This window comes from Chiloscyllium punctatum, chromosome 28 (assembly GCF_047496795.1).
Source record: "Chiloscyllium punctatum isolate Juve2018m chromosome 28, sChiPun1.3, whole genome shotgun sequence".
In the NCBI taxonomy this organism is placed as follows: domain Eukaryota; kingdom Metazoa; phylum Chordata; class Chondrichthyes; order Orectolobiformes; family Hemiscylliidae; genus Chiloscyllium; species Chiloscyllium punctatum.
The window spans coordinates 65,730,407-65,751,608 of NC_092766.1; positions in this window are offsets into that span (position 1 = coordinate 65,730,407).

A 21,202-nucleotide genomic window follows, 5' to 3' on the forward strand; every position below is an offset into this window, starting at 1 on the left:
TCAAAATGCCTTGCTATTTCACCCTTGATACTAAACTCAAGTATCTTCCCCATTACACAAATTGAGCTCACTGGTTTCTAATTCCCCATCTTTTATCTACCAGCCTTTTTCAACAGTGGCGTCTCATTTGCTGTTTTCCAATCTGCTGGGACTGCCTCAGAGTTCATCAAATTTGAGAAGCTTACCACAATTGCACTTGATATTTCTCCCGCTATCTTTTTTAGTACCCTGGGATGCATTTCATTCGGGGACTTGTCTGCCTCTAGATCTATTCACTTACCCAACACTACCTCCTCCGTAATTATGATTATGCACATGTCCTCACCTATCCTCATCTCTTTGTCAATTACTGGCATGTTATTAGTGTCTTCCACTAGGAAGATCGATACAAAATATCTGCTCAATGCCTCAGTCATTTCATGATATCCTATAACTAAATGCTCCTTCTCATCCTCTAAAGGGCCGACATTTACGTTAGCCACTCATTTTCATTTTATATATTTAAGGAATCACCTGCAATCTCTTTTCATATTCTGTGCTACTTTTTCTTTTCTTGTGTTCTATCCTACTTTTCTTTATATCTCTTTTCGTGTCTTTCTGTTGACCATTAATGATTTTCCAATCTTCTAGGTTCCTGCTGTTCTTGGCCACTTTGCATGCCTTCTCTTTAAAGTTAGTAGTCTCGCTTTTTGCTTAGACACCCGATGCAGATTACCCCTTTTCTTAGAGACTTTCCTTTTCACTGAAGATACTTTTGCTAAGGACTTTGAAAAATTCCTTTGAAATCCTCCACTGCTCGTCAACTCTCACCATAAATATTTGTTACGAGTCAACTTTAGCCAAGTCCCCCCTCATTCTGTTGTCGTCTCCCTCGTTTAAGCACAGGACCCTGGTATTGAATTTTATCTTCACGCTCTCCATCTGTATTTTAAATTCAACCATACTGTAATCATTCCTTCCAAGTTGATTTCTAACTATGAGGTCATTGATTTTTCCTGTCTCATGACACAGGACCAGATCTAGCATAGCTTGCTCCTTACTGTACATGCTTTTATTTTAGAGTAGTCAAACCCAGACATTTGGATTCACGGCTTTTAAGACACCTTTGAAAAAAAAACAAGGACAGCTACGTCCTTGTTAAAGGAGTAGCATTTTCACAACATTAGACTTGGGACTTCATCAAAAAGTTTCTGAAAATACAAATTGACTGCATCTATTGCTTCGCCATAATTTATTTCCCAGTCTGTTTCTCACATATGATTCACCTTTAATAATTTGGCATTGACTTGATCCATGTTCATTACTTTCATATTAATTTAATTCTCAAAGTTCCCTGGCAAAGCATTCATTCTAATAGACTGTTGTATTGTTCTGACTGCTTCTTTGGTGCAAAGCAGACTGTAATTCCCTGCTTTCTCTCTGCCTCGTTTAGAAATATTGGGGTTACGTTTGCTGCTCTCAAATCTGTTAACATCATCAGGAATTTGGAAGACAGCAACAAAGTATCCATTATTCCCATGGCCACCTCCTTTAGGAATCAGAGATAAAGATTATCCCGCCATGGGGATTTATCAGATTTCAATCCAAATATTTTCTCCAAAACTGTTTATTTACTGATTTGATTGTATTTCCTGTTTTTTTTTCTCTCAGTAGACCAAGAATTGCTTGGAAGTTTTTAATATTTTTCATTCATGAAGGCCGAACTAAAGTAGTTACTTCATAGTCTGCCATTTTCCTGTTTTCCATTCGCTGGATTTGGACTGTAAGGAAGCTACAATTATTTTCTCCAACATATCATCTTGATATATTGCATTTTGAGAAGCTTTTACGTTTCACGCTTGTTCAATGTACTCTTCTGAAACCTATTACTTCCTGTCTTAAGCTGTTCAATGATTAAACTTCCACAGCCATACAATCACAGAAGCATAGCCTGTGTAGCATCAAAATTACAGCACGATCTATATTATTCCAACTTTAATACATGAATAGTTTGACACTTCAAGCGCTCTTCCAGATACTTTTTAATGGCTGTGAGGTTACCCGTGATAGCTGCCCCCACACCCCCTCAGGAGGTGCAATCCGGACCCCATCACCCTATGAGTGAAGTGCAATCCATGAAACCTCTCTAAACCTCAAATCCTTCCCTTTAAATGTATGCATCCCTCTTCTAAGCCCTTTGACAAAAAGGAATAGCTGCTGTCTATCCACCCTGTCCATGCCCCTTGTAATCTTATCCTTCTGATTCACGTCCCCCTCAGTTTTATCTGTTCCAAAGTAAACAATTGGAGCTTATGAAACCTCTCTCCATAGCTGATATGCTCCAACCTTGGGGACATCCTGGTGAATCTCTGTACCCCCTCCAGCATAATCACATCCTTCCTGTAATGTAGCTACCAGAATCAACAAATTTAATTCCATCTTGGCCTAACCAAAGTGCTACATAGCTCTTGTAATCTATGCCTCGATGAATAAACGCTATGCCTACTATTTCCAATGATTTCTTACGAACCTTTTGTCCTCCCCGTTACATTCACGGATGTGTGAAGAAGAACCCTCTGAGCTTCCTTTTGTGTTGCCATTCAGTGTACACTCTCCTGTTTGGTTCCTTCCTCCAAACTGCATCACCTCATATTTATCAGGGTTGTATCCTATCTGCCATTGATCCACCCATCTGACCTTTCCATCTGTATCTTCCTGTAACAGAAGACCTTCCTCCTCACTGCCAAACACCAGGCAATATTTGTGTCAAATACAGAATTACTTATCACACTGCCACTCCACCTCCATATTCACACCTACATAATTTATAAATACCACAAATAATAAGGGAGACAGCGCTGATCATTATGGGACATCAGGTGACACCGTTCTCCAGTCACACAAACAGCCTTCTAACACCACCTATTTTTTGCAAAATTTTCTCTGACACTGATCTGAATCACCTTTGTCTCTAATTCCCTGTTCTATCTCTATCACCCTTCCTCCAGTCTTAGGGCACCTCACCTGTGACCAGATTCTATTTAAACATTAGCATCAGCGCCATTCATCCCTTGTCTCCAACAGCAGCCTGAGATGTAACTGATCTAGACCTGGGGGTTGGTCCAATTTTATACCAGCCAAAACGATCAGTCGCTGCTCACATCTTACATCAATCTGTTCAAGAGCTTCCCAGTCCATGTTCTTAAATTCCTGTACCTACCTCCTCCTTTTCCAAAGTAAATCGATGTGAAGTTCTCATATAACAATCAATCAGAGTTCTCCAGTTTCAAACAGATTCCCGCCTTGATCTCAGACCAAGTCTCCTCAGCAGACTACTGTACCATCTGAGAGATTAATCTGGAGAATGCCTATTCAGTATATGTGATCAGTATATTTTACTTAGATCAAGACATCAAAATTGTACAGGTCCAGCCCAGGAACAGTCTCCCCAAATCTCTGTTACTAATGCAGTATGTCTTTACTTCTAGCAGGAGCAAATCACTGCAAAAGCTGAATCCGTACTGAAACAAACACATGCTAGAGATCACAGTTAGTCAGACAGCATCGTGAAGAGAGAGCAAGCTGACACTTTGAGTCTCGCTGATTCTTTAACGTCTGTATTCAGATTCCCTTTAAAGGAAGGCGTTTGAAGGTGCACAGCACTGACACCTGCGGCACACCAGCGTACACCAGTCTGCAGTCACACAAATAACCTTCTACAGCCACTTTTGTTCTCCAATAATTTCTCTAATGCTTACCTTCCCCTGTTTGCATATGTTCCTCCCAATGCACTTTGCTTTAATGTTTTCTGATAACTTACTGTGTATGCTGATTAAACCTCATCCTGAATATCTGACTGTACCACATTCATTGATTCACTACTGTTTACATCTACAAGAAACATCTTCTAGAGAAGAATAGCAAATTATAACTTCCCTTTCATAAATGCAGAACAACTCTCTTGACATTTGCTATTACTTGTCCAATAAGTGTCCAATAAGATCTTCCTTACAATAGGGTGCAACAGATTACCGACTGTGCATGACAACCAACTGGTCTCTAGTCCTCCACTCCCCCACTTCTTCCCTTTTAAAATCATTAGAATGCATTTATCACCTTCCAAAGTGAATACAGAGAAATACAGTGGCGCCTTTTGTAATCAACATGTGTATTGGTGTTTTCTCTGAAATTACAGTTTGAATTATATCCGGTCTGTCAGACTGATCAATCCTCATCCCAGTTCTGTTTCCAAATACTACCTCATAAGTGTATATGATGATTTTACTCTTTAGTAACAAAGGTCCCATGGCGACTTGGTATTTCTGGGAGATTTTCTGTATCTTCCGCTTTGAAGACCGACGCAATGTCACTGTTTTCTCTCCTTGTCATTTTTCTGTTCTCTACAATAAATTCTCATATCCACACATTCGCTGTGCCACATTTGATCTTGGTTTCATTTTCTTTTCAAGGATGAACAGACGCTTTTCGCTATTATTTACAAATAACAAAGAAAATCACAGCACAGGAACAGGCCCGTCAGACCGCTAAGCCTGTGTCAATCTAGAGCCTCTATCTGTACCTGTCGCCTCTTTTCTAAGGTTCTGTATCTCTCTGCTCCCTTCCCATTCACGTATTTGTCTGGATACGTATTAAATGACGCTTTCGTCCCCGCCTATACCACCTCCGCTGGCAACGCATCCCAGCACAAATAACCCTCTGTGCATAGAACTTTTCGAGCATATCCCCAATAAACTGTTCCCCTTTCATCGTGAATTCTTGACCCCTAGTAACTGACTCCCCCACTCTGGGAATAAACTTCTTGCTATCCACCCTGTTTACACCTCTCATGATTTTGTAAGCCTCAATCAAGTCCTCACTCAACCTCCGTCTTTCTAATGAAAATAATCATAATCTATCAAACCTCTCTTTATAGATCGTTCTCTCCATCCTTGGTAACATTCTGGTGAAAATCCTCTGCCCGCTTTCCAAAGCATCCAGATCCTTTCAGTCATGTGGCAACCAGAACTGTCTGCAGTATTCTGAATGTGGCCGAACCAAAGTCCTATACAACTGTAATATGGCCTGCCTACTCTTGTACGCAATAGATTCCAACCGATTCCCTCCTGTGGGTGACGAGTTAACTGGTCTGTAGTTCTCCACTTCATAAAAAGTTGGAATGCAGGATGGAAAGTATGCTGTATGCCTTCTTGATCATTCTATCGACATGCCACTTTCAGCAAACAATGAACCTGAACACCCAGATCTCTCTGTATATCAATTTTCCCCAGGGCTTTTTCCAGTTACTGTATAATTCCCTCTCGAATTGGATCTTCCAAACTCCATCACCTCACATCTGCCCTTTCTCCACCCAACTCTCCAATCTATCTACATTCAGCTGTGTTCTCTGACAGTCCCCTCAACTTTCTGCTACTCTACCAATCTTAGTGTCATCTGCAAATTTCCTAATCAGATCACCTATACCTTCCTTCAGATCATGTAAGTACATCACAACAAACAGTGGTACCAGCACGGATCCCTGTGAAACACCACACTGAACAGTTGTCTATTTTGAGAAAGTCCCTTCCGTTACTACTCTCTGTCTGCTGTTGCCCAGCCAGTTCTCTAATCCACCTAGTTATTACACCATGGACCCCTGCGACTTCATTTTCTCCATCAGTCTATCTCATTAAACGCCTTACTGAAGTCCATGTATATGACATCTACAGCCCTTTCTCCACTATCAACTTTGTCATTCCTCAAAATATTCTATTATTTTTGCTAAGATGTGACCTTCCCTGCACAAACCATGGAAAGTCTTGTGTAGAGTCCGACGTGTTTTACCCTGAGTCATAGTGGTTTTATTTCCAAAGCAGGAAATTATACCTCAGGGTCCTCGTCGTGTTTCTGACCACGCAATCAGCTGTGAGGGACAAACACAGGTGTTCAGTGGACAGGCACAGACCAAGTTTTAAAGGCATAATTCAAAGATGCTGAAACTCCCTGTCCAACGTGGAGCATCACTTGGGACACACCGGGAAGTGAACAACAACCCGAAACACAACGCCCTGTCCTTTGAGCACCACATGGGATGCACCAGCAACAGTCCAATACACACACCGCTGTCCAACATGGAGCACGACGTGGAACACACTGGGAAGTGAACAACTGCCCTGCTCCCACAAACACACACCTCTTCATGAAGCACCTCAAGGGACACAATAAAATGCCACAATGATTGACTACGTACAAATTGAATGTTGTTTTGAACAAAATACAATCTAGCCACAAATATAAATCTGCAAACGCAAATTAGCCCACCAGATTTATACATGTGTCTGTGCGAGAGATGCGGAGTGTGTGTGTGTGTGAGTGTGCACGTGCGAGAGTGTATGTTTAAGGATGAGAGTGAGAGCCTGTGCTCACATTACGACACAGACAGATTTGGCAGATCCCTTTCCCCACACACACCCAGTCCGTGGATTCAGAGCGTCCATTTCTGCAGCCTCTGCTCCATTTGTTGTTCATGTTACAGACCCTGATGCTGTGACTGCAGTCCCCATGCTCCATCCAGAGTTGGGTCACCAAATCCTCTGGGCTCCTTGAATGTCTGAGGTTGCTCACCGCACAACCTCCAGCAAACCATCCCCAGCCGATCCACTCCACTAACTTTTCAATAACAGGGGACAATCAGACTTCACTCTACTAAAATTGAGATATCTACTCCTTTATAATTACACTTCAGGGTCCTCCTCGTGTTTCTGACCACGCGATCAGCTGTGAGGGACAAACACATGTGTTCGGTGGACAGGCACAGACCAAGGTTTTAAGGCATGAGTCAAAGATGCTGAAACTCCCTGTCCAACATGGAACACCACTTGGGACACATCAGGAAGTGAACAACATCCCATCACACACTCCCCTGTCCATGGAGTAACACATGGGAAACAGCGGGAAGTGAACAATAGCCCGACACACACCATCACATTATTTCTGAACTTCATAATTCCAGTATTTGATACACAACCAAAACCCAAGGCCAGAGATAGATAGAAATGGACAGAGATATTCACATTAAAGTTAGAAATGGGCAATTTATACAGAAACAGAGCATGTTGCTGAAATATGAGAAACAAGAAACAAGGGAGTGGGTCTATCTGGAGCAGTGAGACCTTGGCGGCTCAAGTCACAAGAATGAGAACATTGAATAATGGCATTGCCAGATCAGCTGAAAAGATTTGTTCCACTAAATTCTGAATTTACCTCACAGAACAAACGCAGAAAATATAGACTGGGACAAGTAGACTACCCAGCATAGAGAGCAGCGCAGCTTATGCTAGTATATTCCTCAGTAAATAGGGCTATCTGCCCAGCATGGAGAGCTGTGCAGACTATCCCAGTGTTTTGCTCAGTAAACTGGACTATCTGCCCAGATTGCGGATCTGAGCAGACTGTCCCAGTGTTTTGCAATTACTGGGAATTTTTGTCATATGTCTATTTCAGCTTCAGATATTGGTCGGGGACGAGATGGAGTCAGAGGAAGGAAATGCAGTTTGTAACCAGAACAGAAGATAGTGACCTCAATGCTTTCAATATTTCGATAGCAAGTGCAGTGATACAAGGAATCATGGTTCACAGCTGAAACTGAGCAAGTCAACAAAGCAACCCATGAGTAACACTGCCGGAAGCAAGGAGGGAGAGAGTGATTTAACAGTTTAGTAGTGGTTTGTCAAGTGAATATCTGGATTCAGAGTCTTAGCAGAAACAATAACAGTGGCAAGGATAGTAGAGTTAATGAAAGAACAATATTACTGTCAAACATGATTTATAGAATTAATAACAGAACAGTGAGACTAACCAGGTACGCTAACAAAAGTCAGGATTGGATAATAAAAATCAGATTCTGATTCATTGTTGAAACATTTCAAACTCTTGTGCTCAGACTCTGATCTCTCCCCCTGTCTCTCTGGAGCTGCTGATTCCTGTTAACTCTGTTGGTGATGCTCCCACCATACTGTGGGATAATACATTGAATGGAGCCCATTTATGATTAAAAGATGGAAACCGTCCACTGGGGTAATTGCAAACCATGGCGACTAACATTAATCACAGTCACTGAACAAACAAGTCCAGCTAGCCCCTTCCTGACAACACTTTTTATATCCCAATAAAAGGGGACATTTACTAAATGTGGGTGGAATGGACGGGCGTTGCTTAGGGATGGACCATAAATCTTTCTATATTCTTATTGTTTCTTCCATGTATGTGGGAGTAGTGCCAGAACACTGCAGGATTATGTATATTGCATACTGTTTATAAAGGGAGACAGTAAAAAAGTAACAGACCCGCTGCATAAGGTGACTGGTGGGGTACTTTCCAGAGCCAATAAATCAGTGTATATATTTATTGTCCATTTACTTTGTGTAATGTTGTTCCTGGTTTTATGTGTACTTTTGTCAAATTCTTCCATAACCTTGGCACATAATTCAGAGCATCGAGACTGCTGCGCAGGGACAGGAGGAAGTAATTCTGTCCCCATGCCTCTCTTACAAAGGGACAGGGGAGACCATTGTCCCTCTCAAGTCTGGTACAGAGAGACAGGAGGAGGCCATTCTCCTTTTTGAGACTGTTATGCAGTAACTATTAGTTGTAAAATACTTATGGAGAAGAATACTCCTAATATAAATTTTAAAGTTTTAAGTTGAGTCAGGCCAACTTTGAACGTTTTATGTTGTCACTTTGAAAAGCCTCTTTGGAGAAGCTATTGGTGGGAAATTGGGAGGCCTTCGGTTATTTCAGCTTCGCATATTGGTCGGGGGATGAGTCTAGCGAAAGCATGTTCCTGTTTATAAGCAGGGTAAGGCTGGTAAGTGTAGGGAATGCTGAATGGCGAGCAGAATGACAGGTGCAGACAGAGGGGATCGAGTGAATCCATCGTGGAGTCCTAGGGTTGTCGGCTAATACCCAAGAGGGACATCAGGAGGGCAAAATGGGGACATAATATATCTTCCGAAAGTAGGGTAAGGGACATTCCAAAGAGATTGTACAAATACATTAAGGTCAAAAGAGTAACTAGGGAGAGAACAGGACCCCTTAAAGATCAGCAAAGTGACCTATGTGTGGAACTACAGGAGATCGGTGAGATACGAAATAAATATTTTGCATCAGTATTTACTGTGGAGTAGGATATGGAAGGTAAAGAATTTGTGGAAATGAATAGTGATATCTTGAAAATTTTCAATATTACAGAAAATGGGGAGGTGGATATTTTAAAATACATTAATGTGGATAACCCTCTCTGACCTTTTAAGTGACTCTTGGCTAGGCACATGGATTTTAGTACAAGGAAGGTTAGTCTGAACTTAGAGTCGGATAAACAGCCGGCACAACATCAACAGGTTAAGGGCCTGTACTGTGCTGCACTGATCTATGATCCATGAAATAAGCAGATGTACCCCAGATCTGTTGGGAAGCTCGGGGGCTGAGATATTTGCATCATCGACAGTCACAGATAAGGTTGTCCCATTGTTTCAGAGCAGTTGGTAAAGAAAAGCCAGGAAACTGTCGACAAGGGGGGCTGACATCATTGATGGGTAAGTTGTTGGAGGGGATTCTGAGGGACAGCATTTATTTGTGTTTGGAAATGTAAATTCCGATTGGCGATAGTCAACATGACTTTGTGTGTGGGAAATCATGTCCCACTAATTTGATTTAGCATTTTGAAGAAGTGACGAAAAAGATTGATGAAGACACTGAAATGTAACTGTGAAATAGAATATAGATGTTAGTAAGGCATTCAAAAAGGTTTCGCATACTAAGCTGGTTAGCATGGTGAGATCACATGGAATACAGGGAGAGTTGGAGGTAATTGGCTCGAACGTAATAGATGAAGGAAATGTTTGTGAACTTGTATTTTTTTTGGACTGGAGACCTGTGACCCGCAGTGTACCACAAGTATCTAATGAATTTTGTCATTTTTATATAAATGATTTGGATGTGAATACAATAGGTATGGTTAATGGTTTGCAGAACACCAAAATTGGTGAGGTAGTGGACAGTGAAGATGGTTAACTCAGAGTGATACGGGACGCTGATCAGATAGGCTAAAGGGCAGAGGAGTGGCTGATGGACTTCATGTTAGACAAATGGAAGGTGTAACATTTTGCTGAGGCACATTGTGTTAGCACTAATAGATAGGATCCTGGGAAGTGTTTTCAAGCACAGACAGCGACATAGAAATTATAGAAGCCCTGCAGTGTGGAACCAGGCCATTTGGCCCACCGAGTCCACACTGACCCTCCAGATATCATCCAGATCAACAAACCCAAACGTTACCCCGCTAACTCTACATTTCACATAGACAATCCACCGAAACTGCCCATCGCTGGATACTGCAGATCAATTCAGTGAGGTCACTGAACCTAACCTGGACATTTTTGGACTGAGAGGAAAACCAAACACCCAGAAAAAGCTCACACACACACAGGGCGAAGCTGAAAACACCGCACAGAGCGTCACCAAAGGGTGGAATCGAACCCTGGTTATTAGTGCTATAAGGCAGTATTGCAAGCCACTGTGTCACTCAATGACCAGCTGCGGGAGAAGCTGCATCCTCCCACATTCTCTGGATCCGTCACATCTGTTCAAATTATGTCAAATTCCAGTGAGGTGATTACGACAAGCCTTCCTTTACCTCCGCCCCAGGTTTCCCATTCTGAATGACAGGGCCTTAAGCTGTGACTGACACATTGCCTGCTGTTCTGCCCTCACCCCTTCCCCTTCTTCCCAGATGAAGTTGTCCATTAATACTGCAGCATGCAAGAAAATTGCTGATCTAAAATAAAACAAAGAGCTGCATATACTGTAGATGGAAAACAAAAGCTGTTCTGATGAAGAATCCCCAACTTAAAACTTTTGACTCACTCTCTTCCTGCAGAGGATTAGGAAAATTTGAATTCTGAAATGAATTCCTTATGAATGACTTATGACCGAAACATCGACTTTCCTGCTCCTTGGATGCGCCCTGACCTGCTGTGCTATTCGAGGGCCAAACTTTCGACTTTCATCCTTCAAATAGTACCAGACCCGTTGAGTTTTGCCTGCAAACGCTTGTGTATCTAATTTCCTGTTTATAACATACACAATTTTTTCCCTGCAGTATTTACTTCCTTACACATCTCCCACCAGCGCTTGCTTCTACTTCTTGCTTATAAGGTCCAGTCAAATTGTTTCTGTGTAATCTGATTGCCAGGGTGAGATGAATGGTAGATTCAGCGAGATCTTTCCTGAGACCTTTCTTCATGTCACAAAATCTCGCTGCACTTTGTTCGAACAATACATGAATTGGAAAGGCAGAGAAGGATATGGCTCAAATGCAGGGAAATGGGGCGAATGTGGACGGACATTTTGGTTAGTAAGGACTAGTTTTGGCTGAATGGCCAGTCCCTGTGCATGACTGCAAAGGAATGTAGTTTTGGGTTTAGACAGAGAAGGTGAGATTGAGAAACAATGTCATGGAAGGATGTGGTCACAGGTTTCAGAATGCTGAAATATAGACATTTCAATATCATCCGGCAAAATATGCCAGTATTACCAGGAATGATGGAGAATAGGATATAGGTGTGAGTTCAGATGATGGAGAGTTTTGGATGAGGATTTCTTCTGCAGCTTTGTATCTGGGAGTGGTGCCAGCAGAGTCTTCAACTCATTGGGCTGAATCCAACAATAATTCATCTTTGTGTGATTTTCATTGAGTGTAGAGGGATTGTCTGCACGAGGCCGAGCTAGTTCCCTGGTTCTATCTTATCGAACTCACCTCATTAACTACCCACCCTAGCCCATGGTATCCCTCTCATTCAATGCCAGCCCGATACTCCCACCCGTCTTGGCTGGAGGTACCCACCATCGCCCGTATGCCACTGAATATTGCATGATCCCTGACACTGATGCCATCTTTAAAAGGGCAATGGGCACACGATCGAGCTATCCTCAATTTGGACCTGCCCTGTACATTTTACCCAGAACATGGCAGATTAAGGCCAATTACACCACGGGTTGTCAACAGGGTCACAGATGTCCTGGTGGATGAGTTAGTACTTGTCTTCCCAGAGTGGGCCACACCACCAGACCCACCGAGCATGGTCTGAGCTCACCACCGAGCTCAGTGCAGTATCTGCGGTCTGAAGAATGTTCAGTAACACACGACAAGCATGAAAAACCTTCCCCACTTTGTCAGCATAAGGGTCACTGTATTCTCTCTGCTCCCTCACACTCACTGTATATCTGTTATAGCACCGATCCCGAACAAGGCTCATGCTCCATCACTCTCAGTCCTGCATGCAGCACCTACCCCCCCTCCCCCCCTGTTGCTGACCTTTGTAATACCCCCACAGATTTTAGAATGCTCTGGAGAATGCTGATTATGACATGTTCCAGATAATAATATTCAAATAATTCCCAGTTTCAGGAAATTGGCAGTGCCTCTTTGTGTAAAACATTAGGGGAAGGAACAGAATGTTTTTTTTTTGTTAATCATTTGCAATTAAAATCCATAATAAGGCCATTCAGCCCTTCAAATGTGCTGGACCATTCAATAAGATCGGGGGCAATCTGACTGTCTCCTGAGCTTCACGTTGCAGGAACTTTCAATCATTCACCCCCTGGTTTCCTGTCACTGACCAAACAACACTCAGGCACTTGTTACCACGAGTTTCTTCAAGCATGTGTTCGGGAGGCATTTCCCATGGGGATGGACCCTCCAAAAAATATGCTCCATCAGCTTTTCACTTTCAGTCGATGCTTAGCATGCTTCACACAGACCAATCAAAAATATACTCTTAATTTACGGTTTTCGATATCTAATCACAATTAGTAATTCTGGTTATTTTGCTTGTGTCACCTTATTATATTCAACCAAATCAAGCATCTAATCACCTGTCTCGTTATAAAAGACAATTTCCAGCGGCTTTTTTTTCCTCAGCCATTATCTTGAACGTCATCTGAAATGTACCTTTTCCCTTCTTATTAAAGTTTATAATTTACTTTGAGTTTGGCTATTTCTGTCTATAGCAGTTACGCAGTCTCCCACACTGTTGGCTGGATGGCTGGCTTGTGATGCAGTGGAAGGCGAACAGCGCATGTTCAATTCCCCAAACTGACAGAAGTTACGATGAAGGGGACGTCCTCCCAACCTTACCCTGTCACCCGAGGTGTGATGACCCTGACGATAAACCACAATTTGTGGTCTCACGAATGAGAAAGTGGTCCTTTGGGACTTAATTCTATCCAGGATAACATGTTAATTTTGTGAAAAATATTGTTATTTAGAGAACATCTTCTTAATACTGCAATGAACCAATATGTACTCAACTCAAAAACAATTCAAATTGAACAAAATGACACCATTGTGCATGTCCATACAAAACAAAAAGGTAAATAAACGGGCAGAAGAAAAATAAAAATAAAAACAAATGAATAATACAACTCAGTGTGACAAAACTTTGGCTCTCAACCTACAAGAGCATTAACGAATACACGTCCATTTGCCGTAATTCTTCGTGCCTGGACATTAGTATCGTTAGTCAATTTCGTCAGAGCTATATAAAAGTCCTTATTAGAGTGGCATATCTGCCTCTATCTTGGTAATTCAAAAAGGGCTGCCATGTCTTATAAGAATCCTGTATTTTCTGTTGCACCATACCTTTGAAAAAGTCCAAAGGACTATGCTCCACGGAGAGCTCGCGAAAACGCAACAGACCCAGGGGGTTTTCAGGCACCAAAAACAACATTATTTTTTTCTGAACACAGGGAGTGAGGGTATTGAAGTATTTTTTTTCCCTATGCATAACTGGGCAGGCCCATGAAAAGGGAAACCAGATCCATCTCCAATTCGGTCCGTAAGATCCTCTCCATAACACACCGCTCCTATAGCGCTGGTGCAAGGTCAACAAGCAATGAGTAAGAGTGCCCATAGTCATTCTGTATTTGAGACATATTCCCATTTTGAATTTTGAGAGAGGATCAGGCGCCAGATAGACTCTATGAAGAATCTTTAACTACATGGCAAGAGTCTTCTTACAGATTGAAATCCTTCTGGCATTTTCACATATGTCCTCCCATGTGTCCGAAGAGATCTGAACGCCCAACTCTCTTTGCAGACCTCAGAAAGGCATAAAGTCTGGTCTGAGGGGCTACTCTCCAAGAAATGCTAAAGGGTACTGATAGAGAGTGTGTTCTAAGCACTAAGCACCATCTTCTCTGTATCGTATCTGTATGGTCTGTTAAACGCGTGGCTATTTTTTGAATAACATCTCTGATCTGGTAAAAAGAAAGCAGAAGATATTTCTACTCGGCAGTCTATAGTTACGACTTATTTGATCAAAGAACATCTTTGTTTCTCCCTCAGATAATTCATCAAAGCAAGATACACCCACGAGTTGCCCATAGTTTAAACATGAAATCCAGTATCCCCGGTCGGAAACACGGTACACCACGTTTTGGGGTTGAAAAAATGAGCTATGGCTATATTGCCCTCGATCGGACACATTGCCCTCCATGCTTTAAAATTATTGATACTTATTGGGAAATGGCAATACACCGTGACTGCCCTCATTTTGCCTATGAATCGCAGACGAATAAGGGAGAACTTTGTCTGAGAAGCTTCAATATCTAACCATGTTGATGCCGAGGCCTCACTCACATCGGGTAAAGAAGAGCTTAATTGATATCTTTTAATATCCGGGAGCACTACTCCCCACAAACTGTGGGGTCATTGTAATTTGGTTGACTTGATAAGGGGTCGCTTATCGTGACAAATCAAATAGCTACATTATCCATTTAGTCTCCTAAATGTCGGTCTGGGGAACATCAAAGAAAGCATTCACACGGGGTATAGCAAACAAGGGAGGGAATTCATTTTAATAAGAGCTATCCAACCTAGCCAGGATATTGGAAGTGCCTTTCATCTTCGAAAGTCTTGTCTAATTTTGCCATACAAACGGAAAAATTCAATGTTAAATATAAGTTCAAAGATAGGATTAATGATTATACCTAAATAGGGAATATCCCCATAAACCCCTGGACCATTGTAAAGGAAACCAGGATTCTCTCTCGGCATCAGGTATTTCCCTAAGATCACCCATAGGCATAGCTACAGAATTTGTGAAATCAATGGTTTGGCCAGAAAAGGCAGCATTCGAACTGATGTATTGTATGAGGTGAGGTACCAAAACTATGGGATATAAGAAAAATATAAGACCATCATCTGCAGACAATGTAATCCTATGTGACTTCTATTCCACTTCTGGGGCAGATATGTTGTGGTTCCTGCAGATGACCTTCACCAGTGGCTCACCACTGGCGAAAGGGGTCTACCTTGTTGACTGCCTCTAGGAATATTAATGTTATAGGGTCGCACACCATTGGTGAGAAACGTAGCAAGAGTATTGCTTTCATGGACCCTCACCCACTTGATAAAAACTTTGCCTCGACCAAACCATTCTAACGTATAGAAGATGTACAGCAACTCAACCCAGTCAAATGCCTTCTCTGCATCTAAGGGGATGGCGAACACCTGTATAATTTGTTGTTGACACACTTGGATCATATTGAGCAATCTCGTAATATTGCTGGAATATCTGCAGCCCATTATAAGCTGCTGTGGTCCAGTTTGACAATGAAAGGATACACAGTTTCCAGCCATACAATAAGGGTCTCAGACAGGATTTTGAAATCAACAGTTAAAAATGAGATGGGCATATAAGAAGCATACTTTCTTCGGAATAAAGAGACATGAGCCTCTCTTAAGGATGGGGGAGGCAGTCATGAAGGTGTGAGTGACTAACATGGTAAGCAGCGGCCCTGACAATAGGTTTATAAATTTCTCTTGGAAATCCGTCAGGACTGGGCGCCTTTCCGCCCTGAAGATGCTTTATACCCTCCAGCACTGACAATGGCGCATTAAGGCAAGACGCTTATTTGGGGGTTACCCCTGGAAGATCCAAGTTCTTGAAGAAATACGCCATCTTAACCTACCTATCCTCATAATGTTTAGTCTGATATAATTCGGAGTAACATTTCCAAAGTGCGGCTTTAACCTTCATGGGATCGCAGGTAAGGGTCCCAGTACCTTCCCTAATTGAGGTAATGACTTGTTCACGCTCTTTTTCCTCGCAAGATAGGCTAACTGCTTGCCTGGCTTATCATCATGCTCAAACAGCCTTTGTAAGTAAGTTCCTTCCTGGCTGTCTGTATGAGCATAGAATTCGTAGTAGACCGAAGCGTTGTGATCCTCTGCAGCCGAGACACTGAGGGTCTATCACAGTATGCCCTCTCGGCTGCCTTCAACCGTGCTTGGAGCAAACGTTCCTGCTCCAGCTTCTGCCGCATCCTAAGGAATACATATTCCTTTGGCATAAGCCTTAGCAATTTCCCATAGAATGGATGGGTTACTGATTGAATCTGAAATAATGGCTACGAAATATCTGAATTCATTGCAGACATACTCAATGAACTTACTATCTTTAAGAATAAAGGGATCCATTCGCCAGTGTCTCGAACCTGCTGTATTGCCCTTAATCTTAACCAATAAGTATGCTGCTGCATGGGCACAAATGGTAATATTCCCAATTGTACAGGACACCACTGAATCGAAAATTGCTGCAAGGTGAGGAAGAGATCAACACTAGTGTGGCATCTCTGCGGGTTAAGGAAGAAAGGAAAATTCCTATCTCTGAGGTGGATCTGCCTCCATACATCCACCAGCTCCAGTTCCACACAAAAATCCACTAATTGCTTAGATTGGAAAGATGGTACTGGCTGCCTTTGGGCATTCTGTCCACCGTGGGTGCAAAAGACAATTGAAATCTCCTCCTTCGATAATGTGCTGCAAAGAAGGATTACTTAATTTGGAAAATGCATCCATCAAGAACTTAAGGCTGTGCGCCAGGGGGCAATAAACATTCAAAATACCGTTTTCTTCCCCATATATTTTTGAGGATTATGATCCTCCTGTGGGTGTGTAATGAAATCTAGTAATTTGAATGGAAACTCCTTCCTCAACAGTACGGCGTCTCACCTGCTCCTAATATTAAAAGACGAGCAATAAACCCGGTCAAACCCGCCCTACTGTAATGTGAAATGTTCCTTGTCATCAGGTTGCAGCTCCTGCAATAGGACAATATTCACCCTTTTCTTTTTAAGACTAGAGAGTACCTTTTTCCACTTAACTGGCAAATGGCTCCCCTTAATGTTCCAGATACACCATTTAAGCATGACATTAGCCATAAAATACTGAAACAATATTTGAACTACAGAGAGGAAGAACTCGAAATATAAAGCGTTGAGCATCAATGAAAAAAGTCTCTTAGAGCCAAAGAAAACATACAATCTAAAACTATTACAACTAACAAGCCCTCAAAACGTTCCAAAACTAAATACATACAAAAACAAAAAGACAAAACAGGATTCAAAGTGCCAATGACACTCAGGAGGGGCATTTATCCCCTGCCCACTGGGTGCATTTGCACGTCACGAATCTTGATCTTCTGCCCCATTATCAATACTGCATCCAGAGCAATTAATCACAAATATCGGGATTGAACTGCCCTTAGGTAGGCATTCAGTCTTCACGATCACCTTCATAACTCCCTCCAGCTTGAGCTGAACCCGACACACAAACTAAGCAAGAGACAAACGAATAGTAATATTAATGAAGAAGTTAAATGTGCGTACTCGACCGATCCGCGATCATAATGTAAGACTGCTTAATACCAGAAACATTCAACAAAGTTTCTTTGAAGAAAGAGAAACATGATAATTGATATATATTAAAGCATCCAGCCTACTTTAAAGTGTCCACAAAGTTTTCGCTTCCTCTGGAGAGTCAGTGGATCTACTGAAAGATCCACGAGTGCTTGAATCTATTGAAAACATACGGAGCACTGCTGAGTTCATTAACAGTTCACACTGAATCTCAAGTTCCCTTAGTCTTCTCTTAATATCATCAAAATATTTTTTCTTATGAATCACTGCCGCTGATAAGATCTGGAAGAACATAATACTGGAGCCCTCGTCGGATCTTTTCCCTGTATTCTGGAAGCTTCCATAAGTATTTGTTTGTCCCTGCAACTATGTAATTGCACAAGGGCAGGGCGAAGGCGTTGGTCTGAGCCTGACCTCTGCACTGTAACCCGATGAGGTGTCTCACTCTTCACCCGTCCTTCTTCAGCTTCGAAGTGAAGGAATCGCGGCAGCCATTTCTCACAAAAAACCCACTGGATGAACACCTTATGTCTCCAGCAGACCGATGATATGAACATTCTTCATTCTGCCCCTGCTCTCGAGGTCGTCAACTTGTTCAGTTAAGGCACGGATCCATTTTTCAAGAGTGAGGATCAGCTCCTTTGAGAAATCGATCACAGTCTCTGCCCCTGCAGTATGGCGCTCGACCTCAGCCGTTCTGTTTCCAATGCTTTCAAGTTGCTCGCCATGTTTTTGGAGCACGGCTGAGAGTGGTTCTAGCCTCCTGCTGAACCTTTCTTCAATCATGCCTTCAATCATTTCACGTAACTTGGTGAACTCGGTGACCAAGGCCTGGTGAGTAACTGGGTCCATGGAATGAGCAGAGGGGCTTGCAGGTGAGGTCACAGCATGCTGAAAGCTTCTGACGGGTGTCCCGCGTGTTGAGAGTTACTCGATCCTTTCCCATGTTTTGTCATTTCTACTTGACAAAATGAGATTAGTAAGGATTCTATAGCTCTTATAGTGTTGAATTGTAAGCAAATGACTGTGCTGGGGTGGGGTAGAGTATTACTGTGATGCAGAGCTCCTCAAAGCAGACCATTCAGATCGCTGTCATCTTGTTTCCCCCTTAAAACTTTATCGATGTTATCATTTCGTTTAATTCCTGGATATTCTGGAGCCATGTCATTCAGTACCACTGTCTACATTTTCCCCACAAGGCACATTGCTGCACACTCCTCGATAATCCTTGACTCCTTTGTGATTCGTGAACCTGCCTCAAAAATATTCAATATCTCTGCCTCGAATAGTCTGCAGAGAAGAGTGTTCCAAAGACTCACTACACCCTGAGAAAACAAACATAAACCGACTCATCGGTGTGTGAGATTAGTTTCATTTTGGCATTCTTATCTGAGAAAGGATGTAGTAACAATGGAAACAGTTCAGAAGTGCTTCACTTAATTTATTCCATGCATTAAGGGCTGATATTATGGGGACTTTAACAGGTTACACTTGGAATGAAAGCTGATCTTATTGAAAGATGCAAAACATTGAGGTGAGTGGATCAGGTATATACTGACTGGGAGTTTGTATAGCCCAAATTTGATACATTTTCATTGAATCCCTGCAGTGTGGAAGTAGGACATTCGACCCATCAAGTCCACACCAACCCACCGAACAGTATCCCACCCAGACCTGTCCCCGTACCCCATCCACGTAACCCCGAATTTCCCATGATTAGCCCATTTAATCTACAAATACCTGGTCACTCTGGGTAATTGTGAGGAAACTGGAGAATTGGGATGAAACCCACACAGACACGGGAAGAATGTTCAAACACCACATAGAGGGTCAGACGAGGTTGCAATTGAGCTCAGCTCCTTGCTGATATGAGGCAGCAGTGCCAACTACAAATCTAACATGCTGTTCCGTTAGCCCTATTAGTTACCTGCGGCTGATGCAACAAATCTGACCGACTTGTTCCTATCACTAAACCTGATCCAGTCTGAGACCTTTATCATCGGCCATATCATCAACCCGGTTAATTTAAATTTGTTGTGAGCTGTGGAGGAGTGGGACTAGAAAAGAAAACAGTGACACCCTCCAACCTCAGTCAGAACCGGAGTGACGAAAAATTCACAAAGTGGGATTTAATTCAAGTGGAAATTCCCTTTCTCAGAAGTTTGGGATGGCTGAATCATTATATTATCTCGAAGCTGATTTTGTCTGATTTTCCGTAGACAGGTGAATCAGGGATAATGGTGCATGGAGAGAAAAGTGCAGCTGGGACCACAATGAGATGAGCTATGACCTTATTTACTGGTGGGGTAGTGTCAAAGGGCCATTTAGCCCACTCGTGTCCCTCAGCCCTATATTCTGATGTTCAATTCAGCCCTTCGGACCTGTGACACTCAGGCAGCTCGAGGCCACGCTGATGGTTAGGTATAGTTTCGGAAATGCACTTGGACATTCCAGGCTTGGTCAGGAAGTGACCTCCAGCCGCAATCCCTTTTTCCAGGTTTCCCCACTCTGTAACTTCTGCTCTGGAATTGCTCTTAATGCAGCCCCCATATCCCATCCAGGGTTAACTCAGGCAAATGTTCTCCTCTCCCGAATGCAACATTGTACAACACAATTTCTAGGAAAATAACCAATTACTTTCCAAAAGCATAACATAAAAAAAACTAAGAAGTAGGAACATGAGACGGCTATTCGGCCCCTCAAAATTGAACTCTCATTCAATAAGAACATGGCTGATCTATTTCCGGGCTCAACTCCACTTTCCTACCCAATTCCTTGAATCCCTCCGCAACTCTCTGGTTTAGGGAATTCCAGACATTTGCGATCTACTGAGAGAATACATTGAATTTTCACCTCAGATTGAAATCGATGTTCCTTATTCGGTATCTACCGCCTCGAGTTCGAGACTCAGGGGAAACACCTTCTCAGCATCTACCTTGTCAAGCCCTCTCTGTAGCTTGTACATTTCAGTAATATCACCCTCATTCATTTCAACCACAATGAATAATTGCCTCACCAGTTTAGATGTATTCAATAATTCAACCCTTCTATCTCAGGAAGCCGCCTCATGAACCAACCGAGTTACTTGCTGCGTCAGCATGCTGACGTTTCGTTTCATCCTCAGGAACACTCCAATCCCTTTGTACTGTTCCTTTTTAGGAGTCCTCTTCATTAAGTAGCAGCCTGCACTTTGGTTCTCAAAGTCATCCACAAACTCGGATGTATAATGCACTCAGCTCCTGCCGTCAGGCTATCATTATAGATTGTACACAACTGATGCCATCCGCCTGATATTTGTGGTAATCCAGTAGATACATCTTTATCATAAAGATCCATTAATCCTGACTCTCCGATTTCTATGTGTTCACTAACCATCATCCCATGCTAATATATTAGCCATCATACTGAAAGCCTCTGATTTGTGTCAGAACGTTTATTTTGTCATACCTTGCGAAAAATCTCTGGA